Genomic DNA, 24,443 nt, shown 5'->3' with positions numbered 1-24,443 from the left:
ATCTTCCATGTCAGAAAATCGATGCTCCCCCTGCATCTTATTTCCTCTCCCAGATCTTCCTCGATTTCCTCATACGCAGGCGGCGTGTGCGCGTACAGATGTGTGCACGTGTATATTTGCACATATGCACGCGCACACACATGTATGATATACACACACTGCCTCTGGCCACACTGACAGAGATTCAGTGCACGTTCAAACCCGAAGGCGGGCTCCCAGAGGAAAGCCAGGAAGAGCAGGACCGGGCAGGGTCTGGTCTCAGCTGGAGCGGAGTTCGGTTCTGTCTCCCAGGGGGCCCTGGAGCAGGAATCGCACCACAAAGTTGGTTCTGCCTACAGGCAAGGAGGCTGGCCTTTGTCCCCTTGTTGGTGAGTCATGGACCACCGTGGGAGTTGTTGGGCTAGGCAAACTTCTACAGCTGAGCTGAGAAGCTTCGATCCCTTGGGCTGGAGGTTAAGAGTCAGTCAAAGTGTCCTCAAGTGACACATACATCCAGGTGTGTATTTATACCCACAGATGCACACACACATACTCAGGAACATGCGTTTCCATACAGGAGTAGATAGACGCATGCACACGTTCACAGTCTTACACAGGCAAACGGACATGTGTAACTGATCCAGAACCACGGGCACCCGCGGCTCCTCCAAACCCACTGCGTGTACACCCCACCACGTGGTTAGAAACAGCACTGAACACCTGCTCCTCAGAAGGCAATACCTTAGGCAAATAAAACTTTGGCTTGGGCAAAAGGGCCTTTGGAAAATGTGTTCAGGACAAAAATATTTCCCAAAAAGAAATGTTTGGGAGGCCCTTGGCTCCTAGGACCCGCTGGCTCCCAGCTTGGACCATCTGTACCTGAGAGCTCAGCTTCCGAAAAAGACCAGAGGCTTTTTCCTTGGGGTGGGTTTGGCTTCTTCAGCCCTCTTGCCCGAACCTGGAGATTCCTCACTGTTTGTGACTCACCCCACTGAGAATGACCTCATGCTGCTTCATGTCTCTATGCTTAACTTGGCCCAGATCAGGGGAAAAACCCTCTGGGGAAGACCTCCGTGGGGGATGACGTTCCCTCCATCATCCCCATCCCAGCACACGGGATGACTCAAGGCAAACAGGCAGCCAGTCACGGCTTTGTCTCTGAACACCGCGGGGGTTGCCTGGTGTGACCTTTTGCTCCGGCCATGCCAGTCTTTTGAGAAAGGTGACAAGTTTCACCTCACTGGACACAGGGGCTTTTCGCCCTGATGAGAAATGTCTCCAGGGCGAGGCTGACTCACTAAGGCCGAAGGAGCCCCCCCACCCTGGAAAAAATTTTTCAAACTTTTAAAAAGAAGTTCTCTGCTGAGAATCTTGCTGCAGAGCATGCCAACGGTTTCCATAACTGGTTTCCCATCCTCCTGGCCAAAAAAGGAAAGCCATCTTTGAATGAAATTGCTTGTTCTGTTTTTAAGAAAACTTAAGCCAGAGAGGACTCTAAAAATTATTGAGATTCTAACCAGTTGTAGCCTGCGAAGCAAGTTAAAATTCTGTTTTTTTAGTTTGGTGGGGTTTGTTTGGTTTTGATTGGAGAGCCCATTCCTGACGCATTTGCAATAAATACTAATTTCCATGCTTCCTGTTGGATTAGGGGTGAAAAGAGTAGCCACTCCCCAAGTGAGGGCAGGAAAGCTCCGGGGACACAGATTCACAGAGGGGCTAAAGTTCTTTAAACTACAGGGCCCAGGAATGCCCTTTGGATAGCAAAACCACACACAGTAAAATGTTAAGAACACCCCAAAACAGAAAGAGAAATTAACACCTGGGGGGAGGGGCAAAGGTGTCTTTTTGAAGCTGACATACTCATTAACTTATTATTTATTTTTAGGTGCACATGGAAGTGTCTTCTCCTGTGTCAAGACGTGGCCTTTCCAAGAATTGGGCTGTTGAGCTGAATTGGCCACCATCAGGGAAAACAAAAAACAACAACAACAGAAAAACGCTGCTTGCCAGCTCCAGCCAACGGCAACGTCTGGACTGATATCCGTAAAAGAATTCATTCAAATTGCAGTTGTTCTCAGCAGCCCCTGAGGTCTCTCATGAATTCATCCTGGGGAGAGGGCCACGTGCCATCCAAGGAAAATGCCAAAGAGGGAAGGAAAAGAGAAAGAGAGCGAAGTCCTTGTGGTTTCGTTGTGCCCCCTGCCCTTTAAACAAATTATCAGGGATTTGCACACACACACACACACACACAGACTCTCTAGCTGCATTGTTGTTGTTTGTGTGCAAACAGATGCACTGGGGACCCGTCTAATGAGACTCCAAGAGGTTCGAATCTGCGCCTTGCTGGCTCCCTCTCAAAGTGCCGGGAAGGGAGCAGGCCTGCCGAGCAGCATCTCTTTTGTCAAAGAATCCCAAAATGATCTTAAGCTTTACAAACTAGAATCAGCTCACCACCCTACCTGAAAGAGGAGGAAAGGAAGATGATTGCCAGGGTTAACTCACCCAAGTTGCAAATGCAGGGAATGCGCTTTGCAGAAATCTAAAATATTCTTATCAGCTTTTAGCTATCCTCCCAAGCCCTTTCTCGGCCTTTTATTCATAAAAAGGCAGTTCGCACGGTGAGTAGAATTAAACTCCTCTCTGGTCTAGATCCTGTTCATTCTATCAGTAGAAATCAAGTGACACTAGCCACCCACCCCACCCCACCCCCGGAAATTACGGGCTCCATTAGGAAGAAAAGTAATTACTTACAGAGCAGCAAATTCTGTAAATTTGTAATTCAGATCTTTAGCACTGGCCTGAATGCCAGTCGGAATCCGGTCCTTGGCATAAATTGGTTTTCAGGGGAGCTTAACTCTTTCATTTCCCTCTCTTGGAAAGCCACTCACTGGAGACTCTTCACCTGCTGGCGCTTTACTGAGCCACAGTCGTGCCTGGATAGCAAATCAGGGCAATTTTATCAAAGTAAGGCTGACAGTAAGGCTTCCCTGGTGGCTCAGATGGCAAAGAATCAGCCTGCAATGCAGGAGACCTGAGTTCCATCCCTGGGTTGAGAAGATCCCCTGGAGAAGGGAAATGGCAACCCACTCCAGCATTCTTGCCTGGAGAAGTCCATGGACAGAAGAGCCTGGCGGGCCACGGTCCATGAGAACACAACTGAGCAGCTAACACTTTCACTTTTATCAAGGGTAATGATAACAACCAGAGAAGGCACTGGTGCCCCACTCCAGTGTTCTTGCCTAGAGAATCCCAGGGACGGAGGAGCCTGGTGGGTTGCCGTCTATGGGGTCGCACAGAGTCGGACACGACTGAAGCGACTTAGCAGCAGCAGCAGCAGCAGCAGGGTACGAGGGCCAAGCTGGGGAGTCCATTGCTCCCTGTGATTCTCGGTCCCCCGAACAAAGGTTGGTTATTGGTTGGTTTTTCCATTTTTATCAGCTCGGACTGAGAAGAAGCTTGAGAAGTGTAGTGTGATTGTAAACAGTTGAGTGGGTGTCACTGCCAAGTGTGGAAGTCACCCTCACACCCAACGAGAGGAGAGGGCGAGTGACTTACCCTGTCAATTTCCTCCCTAAACAGGAGAGTAATAATAATGCACAATTCGCGGAGCTGCTGTGAGCGTGGATTGAGACGGAGCAAGGCAAACCCTTTGTGCAATGGCTGGTACATAAAAAAAAAAAAAAAAACAGTGCAGGAGGGCTGTCAGAGCACCGGGAATGTTAGCACCGAGTACCTGAAAACTCCTGCTCAAGTCAGCTAGTTAATAGAGACAACAACAGTGGGGATATTTATCATCTTATGCAACAGCTGTTTTTTCACAACCTGGCTCTGATCCTCTGGGACTCAGCTCTGCCATGTCCCAAATGAGTTGACTTCATCAGTGCCAGACAAGGGAATTACAGGATCACTGTCATCAGTTTTGATTTATCATTTCCGTGAAACTGATGTTGAGAAGGTAACTATGATGATGCAGTAAGCAATAAAGCAACTGTGCGTATCAGTATTTTTAAAGTCTGCCATTCCCCAAGCCAGCCAGGTCCCTTCAAGTTCCTGACGGGACTTGAGCAATTATGATGCCTGCCCTGCAGGCCAGGGTTGCTAGACTGTGAGCCCATCAACATCAGGGACGTTGTCTCATTCACTGCTCTATCATCAACGCACAGTGCCTGGGCATGGTAGATAATAAATAGCCTCTGGATGGTTAAGTTGATAGATAAGGTTTTTAAGGCCAGATCCATTGGAAAGAGGGTTGCCTTACGCTCTAGCCTGACTTTAACTCCAAGTGTTTGATCACTTTAATCAGTCTTCCCTCCTCAGGTGCCCAGCTGAGTGGCCCTCAAAGTGTGGTTCCATAACAACAGCGTCACCTGAGAACCAATTAGAAATGCAAATTGTCAAGCCCCACTCCAAACCCAGGGGGAGCCAAGCAATGTGTGTGTTCACAAGCCCTCCAGGTGGTTCTGATGCAGGAAAAATTAAAAACCACTGGTCAAGGTTGAGCTCTGACTTCACTGAGTGTCAACCAAAAAAAGACCAGTTCTGAATGTGTAAAGATACTCACAGCTAACCTTGGATTTACTATCCCGGTCAGGTCTTGTGCTTCACAGGAATTCCCGTTTACCACCCAGTTTACAGGTGAGGAAACCAAGGTGAAGACAGGAGAAGCGACTCAGCCTGCGGACACACAGGTCAGAGCCAAGGTTGCAACCCAACTAAGCTCTTCTTAAAGGCATGTTGTTGTGTCTGTGAGAGATACACAGACACAAAGACGACTGTAATATAAATAAACACAGGGCATGGTGGCGCATAGAGAAAGGCACTGCCTCGAGACTAACAGGGATGGAGCTTGGCCGTTTCGGACGGCTGAACTAACACATAAACAGTGGCCGAAGGGGCTTCCAGCAGAACGGAAGTGCAAAAGGCCAGCGTTTACAGAGGGAATGGCAAGTAGGTCAGCATGGCTGGAGTGAGGCTGTGGGGAGACAGATAAGATGGTGAAGGCTGGAGAGGAGGAAGGACCAGGTCAACAGGGACATGCAGTTCTCCTGTGGGCAGTAGGGAGCCAGGGAAGAGATCTGAGCTGAAGGGTTACAGAATCAGATTTGTACTTTGCTGCAGGTAGATCTAATGCAAACTCAATTCAACTAATATTCACTGGATCCCTTGAGTGACCTGAACTACCAGACACCACAAAGTGTCATCATTTTACTTTTAAGCCTCCTCACAGAGTATAAGAAATACTCAGATACAACCTCTAAATGGCTTTGGTCCTTGAAAGGATGCTTGAATGCTTATTTTCCAAGTGTCAGAAATGTGAGTTTGGAATTTAGCCCCATCGTCCATCTGATTACCCACATCTATGGCCCAAGGCTGTGAGATCTTTAGTTACTTTACCTTAGTTTGCTTCTCTGTAGAATGGAAATAATCAGAGAACTTAGACTTGATGAGAAGAGTAATGAGACAATGCATTTATAGCTTGTTAGTATCGTGTGTTAGTTGCTCAGTTTTGTCCGACTCTTTGAGGCTCCATTGACTGTCGCTCACCAAGTTCCTTTGTCCTTGGGATTATCCAGGCAAGAATACTGGAGTGGGTTGCCATTTCCTTCTCCAGGGGATCTTCCTGACCCAGGGATGGAGCCCAGATCTCCTGCATTGCAGACAGATTCTTTACTGTCTGAGCCACCAGGGGGATGAGATAACGCATTTATAGCTCGTTAGTAGACTGCCTGGCAAATGAGTGCTCAGAAAGCATACTGATGAGGATGCCCAGAACATCTGCCCAAGGTAAAATTTGTATGTCTTCTCTTTCAAGGGCTCAAAGTCCACCCAGTCCTTGGGACACCCTTAAGCTGCATCCCTGTCTCTCCCTGTCCTGGTAACCTGACTGTCTGGCTCATCCAAGGAAAGAGAAAGAAAGGAGGGAAAACATGTTGATTTTCCCTGGTGTCCGTCCCATTTGAAAGTAAAGTAGAATTGAGTAGAGGGGACTCAGGTCTCCCTTTAATTTTCCTTGGTTATCTGCTGATTAGCCATGTTGCCATAGTAGCAGATGCTGTGGACGCCTCATTGGTCCTCAGTCCAACTCTGAGTTCACCCACAGCCCTGATAACGTCCCACTTCAACGGTCCCTCCATTATTTGCTTTCCTTCTTGATGACTTCCTCCAAGGACTGTGGGAACTTGTTCAGTCCACATGCAGGATTCCTGGAAATGCCTGAAAGTTCACGTTTCCAGAAACCCCCTCAACCAAGCAGAGATGTAAGATGACAGATAAATAGCTCAGCTTCTCCATATTTTGGGGGGTCTTCTACACATTTCCACAGGCGTCCCCAGCAAGAGCCCACAGTAGTAACACACTCACAAATACACCCTCCCTCGTTCGTGCTCCCTGGGACCCCTTCCCAAATAAATGACCTGCACGCAACCTCTTGTCTCAGGGTCTGTATCTAAAGCACAAACACCTGTGTCTCCCTTAGGCTCTCGTCAGGGGACCTAGCTTGTGCAAGGTGGTTTAACAGAAGCGGGGTTAATACGGCACTGGTTTCAGAGGTGCTGGAAGAGCTGACAAGGCAGCCATGCGACAAGGAGGCCTTGCAGAGACGAGACACAGAAGGAAGCCGCAACTACTCTTCGGGCCAGACAGACAGCAGCTGGGGGTCTGCTCACCAGACCAGGGAACCTGTGGTCCTGTGGGAAATGGGGTGCCCTGTGGGGGGCGGCTGGGGTGGGGGTGGGAGAGGGGGTGAGGCCTGGGAGGGTGCAGCAGAGGAGAGGTTCGGCTGCTCTCCAGAAGCGCTTCTTTTGTGCTGACGGGAGGAAAAATTATTTTGGTGCAAGTGCCTCCCACTGGCTGACCTGAAGAAGAAGCCACTTGGCTTCTATGGATCTCGGGAGAGGTAGTTTGAAGGCAAGCCTGGAAAGAGGAAGTCAGAGCGAACAGGCAGAAGCCCAGCACAACCTGAGGTCCTGCTTTGAGAGAGAGAGGAAAAAATAAAAAAAACCAACCAGGGCTCAGCTTTGGTTAGGGCTCCTCCCTCTCCCTGGATCTACATATGTGAACATGTATGTTGCGGTCCCCTTTGTTACCTTCAGGACAGAGTAGACGTTAAGGATGCAGGCTCTGGGTCCAAAGGACAGGTTGGAATTCCAAGTCACTTCCCTCCCTACCTCGCTTCCCTGCGCTTAAAGCGCAGGCGATGGTGGAGGCCCCCCTCGCGGGTTGCACGGGCTTTAGGGAGACACCCTCCCTGCCAAGCCCTTGGCGCCACGCCTGGTGCATCGTAAGGACCTAATAAAGGTTCACACTTATCAGGACACTGAGTTTCAACCGTCGTTGGACTATCTGGACACCCATTAAAATTCCTGCAGAAACTTGTTTCTTCTCTTTACCACTCCATCCCCCAACTTCAAGTCTAGAATCTGAGACTGCCTCCAGTCTCGACTGCGCCGCCATTAAACGACAAAAATAAAACACTGAAAAACGCTTCCACTTTCACAGAAGTCCTGCCAGGACCGAGGAAGGAGCAGCCCTTCCCAACCCCTCTTGGCTCACAACCCTCCCTCGCAGCCCCCGCCCCCTCCCTCTCTTACCCAGTTGTTCACAAGTAGCTTAGCAGTTTTGAGGATACAAAAACAGGAAATTGTGCACCAGTCCTGACTAAAGCTAAAAACGCATGAGCAAACCCTTCATCGCACAGATTTCTTCAGCTCTCAGAAACGAGGGCCTTGAAAAAAATCAGGTCCCCTGGCCCAGATCTCTGGATTTGCTTAATCATTTCCTTTGCAAATGTGTAACTTCTTTAGCCATGAAGAAGAGATGGTGAGAAAGAGGGAGGCGGGAGGTGAAATGTTTGAAGTCAACCACAAGACAGGACAGGAAATTCTGGAATGGGGGTGGTGGTGGTGATGTTTCTTTCATTCCTCGGTGCCACAGTAGTCTCCGAGAGCAACTCTGGAAAAATGACCAGAATAGGAGATTTTTATTTTTCTGCTGTTGACTCTGACTCAGAGGGAAATGCAGACATCTTCATTCAGGGGATAAATAGAGATGATCAGAGCCAAGAAGACTCTGGGTTGTCCCCATCTGACCCTTTATTTGGGGTTTCCCAGGTAGCTTGATTGTAAAGAATTTGCCTGCCCATGCAGGAGACTCAAGAGATGTGGGTTCGATCTCTGGGTCAGGAAGATCCCCTGGAGGAGGAAGTGGCAACCCACTCCAGTATTCTTGCCCGGGAAATCTCATGGACAGAGGAGCCTGGTGGCCTACAGTCCACAGGGTCACAAAGAGGAGGACATGACTGAGCACACATGCACGACCCTTTATGCGATGCAAGCAGCAAACATTTCGTGAGAGCCTATTCCATCCTTGTCATTTACAGATATGAGGAGGAAGAACAATTTTAAATCTACAAACTCTTGCTAATATAGCTGTGATGGATATAAAGCAGAAACCCCCAGATCTAGAAGGAGAAATAAATTCACAATCGTAGTTGTAAGCTTCACCTTTCCTCTATCAGTAACTAAAAAACAAACCAACAAAGTTAGTAACAATTAAAAAGGTTGAATCAATATTTATAGAACAAGGCAACAAATAACTGCAAAATACATATTCTTTTTAAAGTACACATGGAATATTTACCAAAATTGACATGTGCTGGCCTACTGAGTAGGTCTCAGATTTAGAAGATGGGGTGGGCAGGGTGTGCTGTTGGATTGGATGTGAATATCAGAGAAAGGCTGGAGTCAAGGCTGACACTGAAGGACTCAGTGCTCTGAAGTCAGGAATGACTGGTTCACACATAATCAGCATTTTGGAAAGAGGAGTGTGTATATGTGTAGCAGTCATAAGATAGGCATATTTCTATGTGTGAATCAAGGTGGGAATGAACCTGTGTCCAACTGAACATGAAGCAATTGTTCAAACTTGGTTTCCGGAATATTCCCAGAGTGAAACAAGCCCCTGGTTTTATCACTGTCTTCTCAGTTTAAGTATTTGCTTGTCTTGTAAACTGAGTACGCATTATCTGTTTCAGTCTGGAATGGTGGACACACAGAAATAACTCTTTAAAAGTTCCATGTTGTTGACAAACACTTCTGAAAAAAATGAAGTGGATTACCCAATTCCTGGCCTCCTTTATTCATTGACCGATTGAGTATAAATTGTGATTCTGGGTCTGGGAGAGTGATAAGAAAAGCAGAGAACACCCCAGGATGGCTGAGGAGGCAACCACTTGCAAGGCCAAATATCAAAGAAACCTCACGTGCAGAGTTGTGTTCCATACCCTTGTGTGATAGGTTTGAAGTAGTAATCAAGAACACTCTGGGACTCGGTTCTCCTATGAACCATCTCTAAGACATTGGGCTTATATAAAACATCACTGTAAAATGGCAGTGATGTTATTGATAATAGCATCACTGTAGAAGTAAACCAGATCAAATTCCCAGCCTGCTCAGGGCAGTGCTGAGATTAAGTTAGCACAAAATTAGCATTTGCAACTCTTATTGTTATGCTGCTTCAAATATTTTTATCCTTTTAAAAAAAATACTGAAATTAAATATTCTTTAAAGATTTCCCTGTGTTGTACAATACATCCTTATAGTCGCTCTGTACATAGCGGCTTGTGCCTCTTACTCCCCACCCCAGACTGTTCCTCTCTCCTCCCCCTCCTACTGGCAATCATCGCTTTCTTCTCTATTTCTCTGGGTCTGTTTCTTTTTTGCTATATTCACTAGTTTATTTTTAGATCCTATAGATAGGTGGTGGTGTGCATATATGTATATATATACAAATATACCACGTATACCATATATATTTGTCCTTCTCTGTCTGGGTTATTTCACTTAGCATAATACTCTCTAATCCCATCTATGTTGTAGCAAATGACAAAATTTCACGCTTTATTATGGCTGAGTAGTATTTCACTGTATATATTTATACACTGCAGCTTCTTGATCCATCTGTGTTGGACACTTAGGTTGCTTCCATGTCTTGGCATTTGTAAATAATGCTTGTAATTATAAATCTTGTACTAGAGTTCATCTATCTTTTCAAACTAGTGTGTTTGTTATTTTTCAGATATATGCCCAGGAGTGGGATTGCTGGTAACTCTATTTTTAATTTTTTAAGAAACTTCCATGCTGTTTTCCATAGTGGCTACACCAATTTACATTTACATTCCCACCAACAGTATATGAGGGTTCCCTTTTCTCCACATCCTTGCCAACGTTTGTTATTTCTGTTCTTTTTGATAACAGCCATTTTGACGGGTATGAGGTGATCTTTCATTGTGGGTTTGATTTGCATTTCTCTGATGATTAGGAGCATCTTTTCAAGTGCCTCTTAGCCATTTGCATGTCTTCTTTAGAAAAATGTCTATTCAGTCCTTCTGCCCATTTTTAATATGGTTGTTTTTTTATGTTGAGTCATATGAGCTATTTATATATATTTTGGATATTAACCCCTTATCAATCATATCATTTGCAAATATTTTTTTCCCATTCAGTTGGTTGTCTTTTTGTTTTCTTGATGGTTTCCCTTGCTGTGCAAAACTTCTAAGTTTAATAAGGTCCATTTGAAATCATATATGTTTCAATATTAAGGGAAAATAAAGACAAAGAATCCATGATAATCCCATCTTCCTGACTCAGCCTTATTTTTACATCCTCCCTTCAGATTTTTTTATATAGATTATTTCATAGTTATGAAAGTACCTTGCAAACAGCAGGTGATTAATAAAATGCCTAGTGACTGCCTGACTACACAGTTCAATGCAAACCATTTTGTATTATGCTTTGTTCATGTGGCCAAGTCACTTCAGTTGTGTCCAACTCTTTGTGACCCTGTGGACTGTAGCCCATGAGGCTCCTCTGTCCATGGGATTTATCCAGGCAAGAATACTGGAGTGGGTTGTCATTCCCTTCTCTAGGGGGTCTTCCCAACCCAGGGGTTGAACTCACCTCTCTTACATCTCCTGCATTGGCAGGCAGCTTCTTTAACACTAGCGCCACTGGGGAAGCCCATGCTTTCTACACTTAAGTTATATGATATGATGTTATAGTTATAGCATGTACACTCCTCTTATGTTTTTTCATAAGATGCATGGTTATAATCTCTATGGCTGTAGGATTTCTCATATCAGTGTGTGGGCTTGGCTAAGCTATTTTTCTTTGCTATACTGTCGTGTGCAGAATTACTACAGATCACTCTGCTTTGAACTCCACCACAATGAATCATTCTATATATTCTGTGTTGCCATCTTTGTAAATTTCCTAAAATGATCACAGACTATAGAATTAAACATCCAAAGCTAAACTTTCAAGTTAGCTGAGCAGGGAGCCCCAAAAGATTAAACCAAAATGGGATCCCTTCCGTAAGATCAGGTTGTAATAAAATGAACTGCACAAGACGATAAAACCATGTGTGATCCTATTTTCATTTTGAGGTATTTGCTTTTCACTCTTTCAAAAAACGTTGCATGAAAACCCACAACTCCCTCAGCACAGATCAATAAAAGATATGAGTATTTTGATGTATTTATAAACAAAAACAATGGTACTTTCACTTTTAGTAGACATTTTTTTTTTTTTAATGCTCATCAGACATCTGGTTAATCCAAAGATTGGCTTTAAAAAGCTGCAGAGAAAGATTCTCAGCTATGTACTACATTTCCTAAAGCAGAAGCCTTCTCAAATCTTAGGGTGTGTTGGGTGGGTAAATTTCTCTCTCACTGTGCTGGTAGAGCAGAGAGGAAGGGGCAATGACGGCAGTGTACTTAAGTGAGAGGCACTTCCCTAGCGATCAGAGACAGTCTCAGCAGGGATGCGTGACGGCAAGTCTGGCGTCCTTGGAGCTAGGCAACCAGGGGCGTGGGAAGCACCTGTGCCAGTCGCTTCCTTGTGACTGAAGGTATGTTAGCAGCTAACTGAGCAAGGCAGGATTCGGTCCCTGAACCAGAGTCCCTGGGCTTCCCTACGTAACATTACTCTCTCTCCAGATTGGTTGTTCTCCTGTTCTGGTTGACTCCAAAGTTCACTGGAAATGGAAAGAATGCAAGAGCGGAGGCCAAGGAGAGGGCTACTGCTGTGACTTCTTGCGAGAAAATAGCTGAGACTAGCGTCGAGGTGGTGAGAAGTGGCTGTTATCAGGACTTATTTGAATAAAACATAACGGGATTATACAATCTATGTGGATGCTGGTCATATACCTATAAGAGGGCTTAAACACACTGCCTAGTAGGTGTTAGTCACTTAGTCCTGTCCGACTGTTTGCGACCCCATGGACTGTAGCCCTACAGACTACTCTGTCCATGGAATTTTCCAGACAAGAATACTGGAGTGGGTTGCCATTCCCTCCTCCAGGAGTTCTTCCCAGACCAGGGATCAAACCCAGACCTCCCACACTGCGGGAGGATTCTTTACCGCCTGAGCCATCAGGGAAGCTGTCCTAGCAAGGAATAGTGCTCAATAAATTGGTTCAATGGCTGGAGCCAACCCAGTTACCAACAAGAGACGCCAGCCTGGAACTGGGAGATTTCACTTTTCACAAGAAAATCTGCAGGTTACCAACAGTATCTTTCTCCCCAAACCATCCTTTCTTATTTCATCCCGTGAATGACGGCCCTAAGGCAGGTTGAGAAGAAAACAGGTAATCCGAGAACAAAAATCTACAGTCCACAGGGTTGCACATGTCCACTCTCTGTACTTTATCCTATTTAATCTTCATAGGAACCCAACATGGTGGTGATCTTTATCCCCATTTTGCACATGAGTAAACAAAAGTACAAAGAAGTTACAGAATTTGCTGGAAGCCACAGAACTGTTAGGTTTAAAAAAAAAAAAAAGCAAAGATTGCACATGGGTTTGTTTGATTCCAAAGTTTACGGGCTTAATCCTGAGGTCGTTTTGCTTGCTGCCAGGTTGGTGGGAAGAAGTGGGATTCTGCAGGAGGGAGAGAACTGCGCTCTGCTCCGTAATGTTCATACACATCCTGTGTGTTCCAGACGAATTCCAGGGGTCCGTCCAAGGAGACAAGGACCAGACCTCTGCTGCCAGCCGGTGAGCTCCAGCCCATTCAAGTTCGGTGTTTTCTCTGATAAATAAGCACTCACAACAGCTCCTGGGATGGGAGGGGCGGAGGGCCTGATGCCTGTCATCCAGCGTTGGGGAGGCTGCTCGGTTCAGGCCCTTTTTAACCGTGTGAATGCCGACACTTGATATTTGGGCAAGGGGAAAGTCCCCCAAGGCTGCTTGGCTTCGCCAAACAGGAATCCTCCCTTGGCTGTTGTCCTCAGAGATGATTTTCCAATGACGGTTTTTAAAAACAGTTATTTTGGGGAATTAAAAAAAGCAATCCTGTTTTCGATAGAAAATTGTAGTGTCAACAGAAATGCATGAAAAATAAAATCACCAATTTCCCCATCACCCAGGGAAAAGCACTGTTACCAAATGAATGCTTCCTTCTTTTTTCCCCTCACACAGATAGACTTATTTTGTAAACTACAAATGGACTCAACTGCACATAAAGTTTTGTGGCAAGCATTTTTAAAATCAAACATTGGATTATCAGCATTTCTGCATGTTTTCCAATTTTTAAACTTGGAAATGTGATTTTTAATAACCACATAAAAGCCTACCCAGCTGATTTTTATACTAACATACTTAACCATCTCTCCGTTGGCAGACCTTCCTCTGTATCCTATTTCAAGCAACATTTTCTCCCCAGGAGTGTGTTCCCTTTATACAGATATCCTGGTCCTATCCCACCAATCAATTTTAATTTCCTATCAAAATCTTTCTAGACTTTCCTACATCAGAAGAGTTGGGATGCAGGTCATAGGAGTGATCTTGAATCAGAAGCCCATGTGAAAGAGAAATCAAAATGCCATTTTATTGAGATTTGTAGAATCTACTATTGTAGAAGCAATGCCCTGTGAAAGGGAATCAAAATACCATTTTATTGAGATTTTCAGTCACCCCTGTTAAAAGCCAACCAACAAAGAACTTTCTCTCGTCTCCCCCCACCCCGCCCCCGCCAGGCCTTTCGGCAGCCTTAACAAGGCTCTTTCCCTTGGAGCTTCAGCATCAGTCCTTCCAATGAATGCTCAGGGTTAATTTCGCTTGGGTTTCTGCCTCTTAAACTCCCATTTACCCCTCAAGGTGCTGTCATCTCTTCGCCACTCCCTGCTACAACGGTCCTTGCAAAATGCCAGATGCATCATCCTCCACTTTCATTTAATTTCTCACTACATAAGAGATCCAGAAAGGCATTTTCCCAGTTACAATAATTAACAACTTAAACAGAGGTTCCCTGGTGACCACTTATCCCTCATCTTGGAAACTTTCTCCTTCGGCCCAGGTATCCAGTGTTGCGAACGCTGAGGGAAGGATTGGGGCAGCTTCGGGTCCTGTACCTGAGCCTGCAGACTGAGAGAATGCGTGAGCGGGAGAGAGAGAAGAGGCCGGTGTGGCTTTGTGCGGGGGTGTTTTGGTGTGTCTTACCCTTCCGAGTGCTTCTTGTGTCTCCACAGCTCAGATACACCACGGGCTGGAGTTTACTTACCTGTAACTTTACTGATGGACAGTATTAGCTGGCTTCTGGTTCCTTATTATCACAAACAAGGAAGCAGCAGAGAATATTCTTGATTCTATCCGTCTGGGCACTTGAGTGGGACTTGACTCCTCTTGGGAAAATCCTGAGAACTGACTCTCCAGGCCACTCTGCTGTGGTGGTGGTTCAGTTGCTGAGAGGTGCCCAAGTCTTTGCGACCCCATGAACGCAGCACGCCAGGCTCCTCTGTCCTCCACTGACTCCCGGAGTTTGCTCGGATTCATGTCCATTGAGTCGGTGATGCCACCCAACCATCTCATCCTCTGTCGCCCCCTTCTCCTTTTTCCTTCAGTCTTTCCTACTATCAGGGTCTTTTCCAATGAGTCAGCAGCACGCATCAGGTGGCCAAATATTGGAGCTTCAGCATCAGTCCTTCCAATGAATGTTCACGGTTAATTTCCTTTAGGATGGCCGCCGGGTGAGTCCTTTTCCCTGCTTATGTTCTCACACGTTGACTAGCGCCTGTCCCAGGGCGGCAGCAGCAGCCGACAGGAGCAGTCTACCCCAGTCCTACGCTGAGCTCTCCGGTCACGGCGTGCAGCAATACCACCCCCTCTACTGCTTCTTCAAAAACTGGAATATACTTGATTTACAGTATTGTGTTAGTTCCAGGTATATGGCAAAGTGATTCAGTTATGTTTTTTCAGATGATTTTCTAATGTAAGTTATTGCCAGATACTAAATATTGTTCCCTGAGCTATACAGTAAACCCTTATCTATTTTTACTTCCTTAGTTAAATAGTTAAATAAAAACAACTAGTTAAGTAAATAGTCACTTATCTATCTTATGTACAGTACTTTCTATCTGTTAATCCCATACTCCTAATTTACCCCTCCACCCACCCCTGCCTTTCCCCTCTGGTAACCATAAGTTATTTTCTATGTCTGTGAGTCTGCTTTGAATGCAGATTCATTTGTATTACGTTTTAGATTCCACATATGAGTGATGTCATATAGTGCCTTTCTCTGACTTACTTCACTTGGTATGACACTCTTTAGTCCACCCAATGTTGCTGCAAATGGCAATGTTTCCATTTTTTTAATGGTTGAGTAATATTCCAGTGTGTGTCTATACATACATATATATATATATGGCACTTGGATTGTTTCTATATTTTGGCTATTGTAAACAGTGCTGCTATGAACACTGGGGTACATGCATCTTTTTGAATTAGAGTTCTCATCTTTTCTGGATATTTGCCCAAGACTGAGATGGTTAGATCAGACGGTAGCTCTATTCTTAGTCTTTTGAGGAAACTGCATACTGTTCTCCATAGTGGCCGTACCAACGTGCACTCCCACCAACAGTGCAGGAGGGCCCGCTTTCTCACACCTGTCAGCATCTATTATCTGTGGACTTTAAAGCTGGCCCTTCAGACCAGTGTGAGGCGGTGCCGCGCGGTGTTAGTGCTGGGACGAGCGCATGCCCGCGGCCTTCCTGCCGTCGGCGAGGACCTGGCTGGCCCCGCCTTCGTGCTCCCGCTCTGCCATCTCAGACCATCCTCGGTGCCCCGCACCCCTTCTCAGAGTCTCACGAGCCCCACGCTGCTCACCAAGGCGCCAGATGCAGCCACGTTTGATCAGAGCTTTGCCCAGCTTCATAAAATCTGACTCCACATAACCAAATCCGATTTCATGTAAACGTTCAGATACTGGGCTTCTCCTGAACCATCCGCCTCACCGGCAGAACTGGGTCTGCAGTTTCACGTGGAACTAACTGGTTGGGCCCAGCAGTGACTGTCACCATGGGGAGCTGGGGGCTCTGCCTCTGCCCCTCTTTTGCCGACCTGACCAGCCTCATGGCCCCACATTCCTGCCTGGCCCTGAAGAGTCTCTAAGCCCAGAGCCACAGGCTGAAGCTCAACCTGTTAACGTGCTCGTCAGACCCTGCCCCATGTGGCCCCTCGTCCCCTAGCCCCGATTCCCAGCCTCTCCCTTCAACTTCTTTTTTTCCTTCTGACTCACAGAGAAATTGTTTCAGACCGGAACCTAAAAACCACTCAAACACCGTGACTGTCTTAGTTACTTAACCAACGTAGACACACTCTATTCACAGACCTCTTCCCTCTGGCTCAATAAATCTCTCCTCAAATCACTAATGAAGTTGAACTTGCTCTAGACGGTGTGTTTCAGGCTTAAGACACTCCTACAGAAGTTAGTTCTCAGGAGGATCCCATTCAGCTCAGGTCCTAATGGAAGAAGACAGAAGGGCTGACAGACGAAGTCACACCTACGTCCTGTAGAACCCCAGGAGGCACGTGCCGAAGCCAATCACACAGCAAGAATGCATCCACCTCCAGGGAGACACACACACTCGTCTTAACTAACTGGTTTTCTGCCTTGATATATGTATTTAATAGTAGGCATGAGCTGTGTCTTTCTATGTGGGACTCATAAATGTCATTCATAAAGAAATCAATATTACTTTTGCAAAAGTAGATAAAAATTTTGTTTTAATTTGTTTTAAGATGCTTTGAATGGTCAAGCCTACTCAATGCCTAGGCATATTATTCTGTTAATAATATTCTTATTAACAGAATATCAACTTTAATGGGAGGGGAGGCTTTAAAAACTACATTTCCCAGCTTCCTTATCAAGTAGACCTGGCCTTTGAACACTTCATTGATGCTGGCCAATGAAAGCTCAGCTGGTAAAGAATCCTCCTGCAATGTGGGAAACCCAGGTTCGATCCCTGGGTTGGGAAGATTCCCTGGAGAAAGGGAAGGCTACCCACTGCAGTATTCTGGCCTGGAGAATTCCTCCTTGGGGTCACAAAGAGTCGGCCACGACTGAGCCACTTTCACTTACACTTTTCACTTGCAATGAAATGTCGGAAGTCATTGGGTGTGCTTCCCAAAAAGTTCCTTAAAGTTGGGGGATGGGATAGGGAGGAGTGGTCAAATCTCGGGTAATCTCTTTTTCCATTCTCCTTTTCTGCCAACTGAAAAACTATGTGACTAGGAAAATAAGACCCAAAATTTTGGTCTTAAAATCTATACTACACCCATGCTTCTGAATTTCTTACTAAATGGAAAAAATAAATCTTATTTAAGCTGTTGATATTTGGGTTTTCTTCGATAGGTAGGTAAACTATATTTTGAGGCTTCCCTAGTGGCTTAGACAGTAAAGAATGTGGGATACCTGGCTGCAATCCCTGGGTTGGGAAGATCCCCTGGAGAAGGGAATGGCTACCCACTCCAATATACTTGCCTGGAGAATCCCATGGAGAGAGGAGCCTGGTGGGCTACAGTCCATGGGGGGGGGTCTCAAAATGTCAGACACAACTGAGTGACATGCAAAGCTACTTTGAAGGGAGGAAATAAAGGGGGGAGTAAAACATTTCCCCCTCTTTCCAGCCACCAATAGTCATCAGAAGGGGCTAATTAAGGAAGAGCTGAAATAATATTACTTTATTCATAGTATTTCAAAAATTTAGAAAAGACAGAGGAACGAGAAATCAAACTGCCAACATTCATTGGATCACAGAAAATGCAAGAGAATTCCAGAAAAACATCTTCTGATTTATTGACCACGCTAAAGCCTTGACTATGTGGATCACAACAAACTGGAAAATTCATAGAGATGGCAATACCAGACCACCTTACCTATATCCTGAGAAACCTGTATGCAGGTCAAGAAGCAAGAGATAGAACCGGACATGGAAAAAGGGACTGGTTCAAAATTGGGAAAGGAGGATATCGAGGCTATATATTGTCACTCTGCTTTGTTGTTCAGGCGCTAAGTTGGGTCTGACTCTGTGACCCCATGGACTACAGCACGCCAGGCTTCCCATTAACTTATATGCAGAGTACATCATGAGAAATACCTGGCTGGATGAATCACAAGCTGGAATCAAGATTGCTGGGAGATATATCAACAACCTCAGACGTGCAGATGATACCATCCTAAATGGCAGAAAGCAAAGAGAAACTAGAGAGCTTCTTGATGAGGGTGAAAGAGGAGAGTAAAAAAGTTGGCTTAAAACATTAAAAACTTAAGATCATGGCATCTGGTCCCATCATGCATGCATGAGTGTTAAGTCACTTCAGTCATGTCTGACCCTTTGCAACCCTATGGACTGTAGCCCACCAGGCTCCTCTATCCAAGGAATTCTCCACGCAAGAATACTGGAGTGGGGTGCCATGCTCTCCTCCTGAGGAATCTTTCCAATCCAAGGACTGAAATCCCATCTCTCTTGTCTCCTGCATTGGCATGAGGGTTCTTTACCACTAGCACCACCTGGGAAGCCCCAGATCCCATCACTTTATGGCAAATATATGGGGAAGAAGTGGAAACAGTGACAGATTTTATTTTCTTAGGCTCCAAAATCACTGCAGACGGTGACTGCAGCCATGAAATTATAAGATGCTTGCTCCTTGGAAGGAAAGCTATGACAAAACTAGACAGCGAATTAAAAACCTGAGACATCCTTTTGCTGACAAAGGTCAGTATAGATAGTCAAAACTATGATTTTTCCAGTAGTCACGTATGGATGTGAGAGTTGGACCATAAAGAAAGCTGAGAGCTGAACAATTGATGCCTTCGAACTATGGTGCTGGAGAAGACTCTTGAGAGTCCCTTGGACAGCTGGGAGATCAAACCAGCCAATCTTAATGGAAATCAACCCTGAATATTCATAGGAAGGACTGAGGCTGAAGCTGAAGCTTCAATACTTTGGCTACCTGATGTGAAGAACAGACTCATTGGAAAAGACCCTGAAACTGGGAAAGATTGAGGGCAGGAGGAGAAGGGGATGACAGACGATGAGATGGTTGGATGGCATCACTAACTCAAAGAACAGGAGTTTGAGCAAACTCTGGGAGACAGTGAAGGACAGAGAAGCCTGGCTTGCTGCAGTCCATGGGGTCGCAAAGAGCTGGACATGACTTAGTGATTAAACAACTGAACAATGTCCTGTTTCAACATTTTCTGTCTTTTTGGCCACAAATGCAATCCGATGTGAAATTTAGCAACCACGCATATAATAAAGGGTGACGTGAAGAAATGACCATCTGAAATATCTAAACCCAAATCTTTATTTCCATTTTGGCCAAAAGCAAGATGTTCCTTTCAGTGGCAAGAGGCCCTCAACCTCCCACTTCACTGACGGTGTGACTCAGTCTTACTGCACTCCCAACGACATTATGGATTTTTCTGTATTCTCCTTTACTTAATAAATTCAAGATAGACCCACACATTGCAAACAGCTTATAATAGTCTTACTGTTTCTGGGCTAAATCGGGGATGCAGCCCTGGCCAGTAGCTATGTCCATGGATAACTGAATAATTGCTTCAATTCCCTGCTTGTTTCTGAGAGAGTGTCGGCCTGGCCTCTGGGCATGGCTGATCATTACTCATTGTCAAACTGAGAGTTTCAACGCTCAATGTGACCGTGTGTGCTATATCTGCTTTCTCCCTGGCAGATTATTCAAATACCATCGAGTTGAAGTCAAGTTGTCCCAGAGCGCACTGAATCTTGGCCCCAGAGGTCCCCATAGGAGCCCTTCCCTGAAGAGCTTCTTTTGCTATATTGTAATCTGTTTCTCAGTGAATATGTGATGATCAGATGCTTTCAGCCTGATTCTTTTTTCCTGCCTCATGTCCCCTGGAGATTCCGCTGCCTCCTTATAAAAGCCATGTGTATCTTATCTCTTCCAGTGCAGTTGCTAAAACCAGAAAGCAGCCTGGAAAACATTTCCCCAAACTGTACTGTTTTTTCTCATTTCTTTCTGACACCTCCAGATAACTTGTTAGCATACTGTCTTTCTCTATTGAGCCTTGCCCCAGTGGGTGTTTGGGGACTGAATGACATCACCTAGGAATTTATAATTAGAAACAAAAATGCTGCTTTCCAAATCTATAACACCAAGAGACAACTGGAGAGATTTTAAAAGTTGTTGGTGAAACCTCAAAGGCAAAAGGCCTTTTCTGATCACGTGGACACTCTGACAGCTTTTAGGACGCTCCCAGGAAAGTGTTGGAACAAGCAGCCGCTGACCTTTCCAAGTGCTGAAGGCAGTGCCATATGCCAAGGCGGGCTCTCAAGACCTGGGGTTAGCCCCGGACACTGGACAGGAAATGTCCCTGGGATCTCTGCTCTCCCAGGCGAAGCTGTGTTTCTCCAAGTTCCTGGAAGTCTCTGAGAAGTGTTCTGAGTTTATGCCACTGCAGACATGGAGCACAGTGACTTGATTATTAAGCTTTTATTTGTTCAACCAATTCTTATTGTGCTCAGTCACTTCAGTCGTGTCCGACTCTTTGTGATTCCATGAACTGTAGGCCACCAGTCTCCTCTGTCCATGGGATTCTCCAGGCAAGAATACTGGAGTGGGTTGCCATGCTCTCCTCCAGGGGATCTTCCCAACCCAGGGATCAAACCCGCATCTCTAATGCCTCCTGCATTGGGGGGCAGGTTCTTTACCACTAGCGCCACCTATTCATTCAACCAGTTCTTACAGAGAGCCTGTCTTACAAGTCTTGTGCCCGAGGACTTAGCTGCTGTCACCAGGGTTCTGGTCTTCGGCTACGAGTAGTATGACCAGGGCTCTGCTGTCTAGTATGTTAGCCACTGGTGGTGGTGGTTTAGTTGCTAAGTCATGTCTGACTCTTGCGACCCCATGGACTGTAGCTGGCCAGGCTCCTCTGTCCATGGGATTTCCCAGGCAAGAGTACTGGAGTGGATTGCCATTTCCTTCTCCAGGGGATCTTAATGACCCAGGGATGGAACCTGGGCCTCCTGCATTGGCAGGTGGATTCTTTACCGGCTGAGCTACCAGGAAAACCATTAGTCACTGTGAGTGTGTGCTAAGTCACTTCAGTCGTGTCCAACTCTTTGTGACCCTGTGGACTGTAGCCTGCCAGCTTCCTCTGTCCAAGAGATTCTCCAGGCAAGAATATTGGAGTGGGCTGCTATGCCCTCCTCCAGGAGATCTTCCCAACCTAGGGACCGAACCCGTGTCTCTCATGTCTCCTGCATTGGGAGGTGGGTTCTTTACCACTAGCACCACCACTAGACACATGCAACCTTGTTTAAATTTAAATAACTTTCCCTGGCAGTCCAGTGGTTAAGACTCCACCCTTCTACTACAGGGGGCCCCTGATAGGACCCCTGGTGAGAGAACTAAAGTCCTGCAGGCCCTGAAGTGGGGCTAAAAAATAAATAAATAAATTTAAATTAACAAAAATTAAAGGACAAAGTAATCTGCTAGGTTGTATTTGCCACACTTCAAATAGTCAGTAGCCATGTAGGGCTGGTGTTACCCTATTGGACAGCACAGATCTAGAACGTTTTTATCATCGTGTTAAGTTCTTTTTGGACAATGCTGAGCTAAAGAGTCTGCCTTGCCTGGCATACTCCAGAATTATTCGTATTGACATGTTGTAATCATTAATAACACCTCTTTTATTCTCAAAGTGTCAATAATAATTTATGAATGGACAGGAATTTCGCCACCATCTCCTCGAAGCCCCCGCCGGCCTGGTGCAGCTACAGTCTTTGCCAGGACCTCCCTGAGACCCCAAACCCTTCGCTTTGATGAACAAGTTGGCAGTGTCCCGCAAGACCCCTGCCTTTTCCCTGCTTCTCTGGCACCTGTGAAATTCAACATTTATCGACAGGGGAAAAAAAAAAAATCCCAGTGAAGAAATTTTCAGTTCTCTCAAAGTGAATGATTTACTTGTAAAGCAGTTTCAGTTTTGGTTTTTAGTTCCCCTTTCGGGAAAAAACTCAGCTTGACCCCATTTGCCCTGTAGGGTGGGAGCGGGTCACACAAGAAGGTGAGGGGTGGGGAGGCCCCGCCCATCGAGCACAGGCCCCGCCTCTATCTCGGGGACCTCGGCTCTCGGCTCCGCCTCTATTTCGGGGAGCGGCGCTAAGGCCCCGCCCATCGCGCCCAGGCCCCGCCTTTAACTCAGGGACTGACACCAAGGCCCCGCCCACCGTGCCCAGGCCCCGCCTCCGTCTCGGGCCCGGCGCCCAGGCCCCGCCCTCAGCCCCCTGCACTCCCCGCCTCGGCCCCGCCTGTCCCGCCCAGCAGAGGGCACCTGCGTTTCCTCTTCTCGGTAAAGACGACACCAGCGTGAGGGACACTCTCCCTTTCAGTGTGACTTCTTTGTGAGCAGCAGTCCGAGGCCCCAGATAGCACAGGTCACTCTGGGGACACGGCGTCCGGGCGTGGAGACGAGAGCCGCGGGGCGCGGGCGGCGTGCAGGGAGCCGCACGTCCGCGGCGCCCAGTGCCTCAGCAGCGCGGACACCATTTTGCAGAACTGAGGAGGGCGGCCCGAGCCGCGCTCCCTGCGTCCGCGCCGCCGCGCGAGCGGGCCTGGGGCCAGCGGGCCGCCCCCGGGAGCTCCTCGCCCGACGCGGGGTCCGCTCTTTGGAGGCGCCCTGAACCCAGCCTTGGTCTCACACCCCTGCCGGGGAACAAGATGGTGGGGACGGCAGGGGCGGCTGTAGGAACCAGGGCCGGGCCGTGCTTAGCTGCCCTCCCGGACCGCATACCCACAGCGCAGCATCTACCTGTCCATCCAGCATCTCTCTCTTTCAGTCTTTCTCTGCCCACCACCTCTCCCCCATCTCTCCCCTCCCCCCATCTCTCTCTCTCTCTCTTTCTCCCTCCGCCCGCTCCCTCCTTCACAATCTTTGTTTCATTCTCTCCTTTGCCCCTCCTGCCCCCCCATCTCTCTCCTCCTCATTCTTCTGGCACATTCTCTGCAGGAGTCTTCCCCTCCCCCCACGGGCGGGACCTGAAATCCCAGCTGATTCAAGGTCTGCTCTGGGGCCCCTTAAGGCTACCAGTTCATTACTGAGCATAGTTTATGATTTGTTTTTCTGTATCTAAGGGGAAGATGCTGAGGAAAGTTTGCGTTTGGCTTATTTTTGCCTCTTCTGGTGCCTTGAACATATTTATGAGGTTAAAAAACTCCTATCCAAATGGATGTCCAGAGCTGCTGCTAAGTCACTTCAGTCGTGTCTGACTCTGTGCGACCCCATAGACGGCAGCCCACCAGGCTCCCACGTCCCTGGGATTCTCCAGGCAAGAATACTGGAGTGGGTTGTCATTTCCTTCTCCAGTGCACGAAAGTGAAAAGGGAAAGTGAAGTCGCTCAGTCGTGTCCGACTCTTAGCGACCCCATGGACTGTAGCCTACCAGGCTCCTCTGTCCATGGGATTTCCCAGGCAAGAGTACTGGAGTGGGGTGCCAGGAATTTTACAAAGAGCAGGATGTCCACTGCTCTTTGTAAAATTCCCAGAAACCTTTTGGAAGGGGTTTCTTGGCGGCAAACCCCCAGGACTAGTTGGTTGCACCGTTTGGGAAGAAGACGAGCCCGCGGCTGGACTCCTGGGCCCTTGTAACAGCCAGTGGTTGGTCGGCTGTGTCCCGTTTCCTTCTCTGTAATATCTGCCCTTTCGGTAAGGAATAAGCGACAGTGCAGGCAAAGGCTTCAGAAGGCATGTGGCATGGATTCAGTGAATACCAGCGAGTACTAGTTTATCATTTCTTTGCCACGAGCTCCCTCCACACTGGAGCTTGGCTTCTGAGCACACACTCTTGATGGAGGAAGCTTTGTATTATCTGAACCAAGCAGTTTGGCTCCACCAACTCCACAAATGCATTCTTGAATTTTATTAGCCCACCCCTGCTACACTGGGGAGGAAGCTGGAGTCCAGGGAGGCTGGGTGATTGTAACATCCCACAGCCACAGGCCGGAGGACCAGTGTTTGAACGTCCCTCCTTCTCTAAGGCCTTTCTATCTCTGATTACTTTTCACCTTAGGTCAAGTTATTAGGTCCTTATGGCTGAGATTTGTCTTGCCTGCTTATTGAACCTGAACTCAAACTGGCTTAAGCAAAATAGG

At 46.8% G+C, this 24,443-nt stretch overlaps 1 long non-coding RNA gene across 1 annotated transcript; it reads right to left on the bottom strand.

The window, feature by feature from the left end:
* Positions 1-1,016: 1,016 nt before the first annotated feature.
* On the bottom strand, positions 1,017-23,133 carry LOC122448142. The gene is made up of 3 exons (XR_006271512.1): positions 22,627-23,133; positions 7,569-7,929; positions 1,017-2,912 (listed from the first exon to the last, which is right to left on the bottom strand). It is a non-coding gene; the product is annotated as an uncharacterized LOC122448142 (long non-coding RNA).
* Positions 23,134-24,443: the final 1,310 nt, after the last annotated feature.

Source organism: Cervus canadensis, chromosome 10 (assembly GCF_019320065.1).
Source record: "Cervus canadensis isolate Bull #8, Minnesota chromosome 10, ASM1932006v1, whole genome shotgun sequence".
Taxonomy (NCBI): domain Eukaryota; kingdom Metazoa; phylum Chordata; class Mammalia; order Artiodactyla; family Cervidae; genus Cervus; species Cervus canadensis.
The sequence above is the reverse complement of the archived record's forward strand: the minus strand, read 5'-3'. Positions and strand labels throughout refer to the sequence as shown.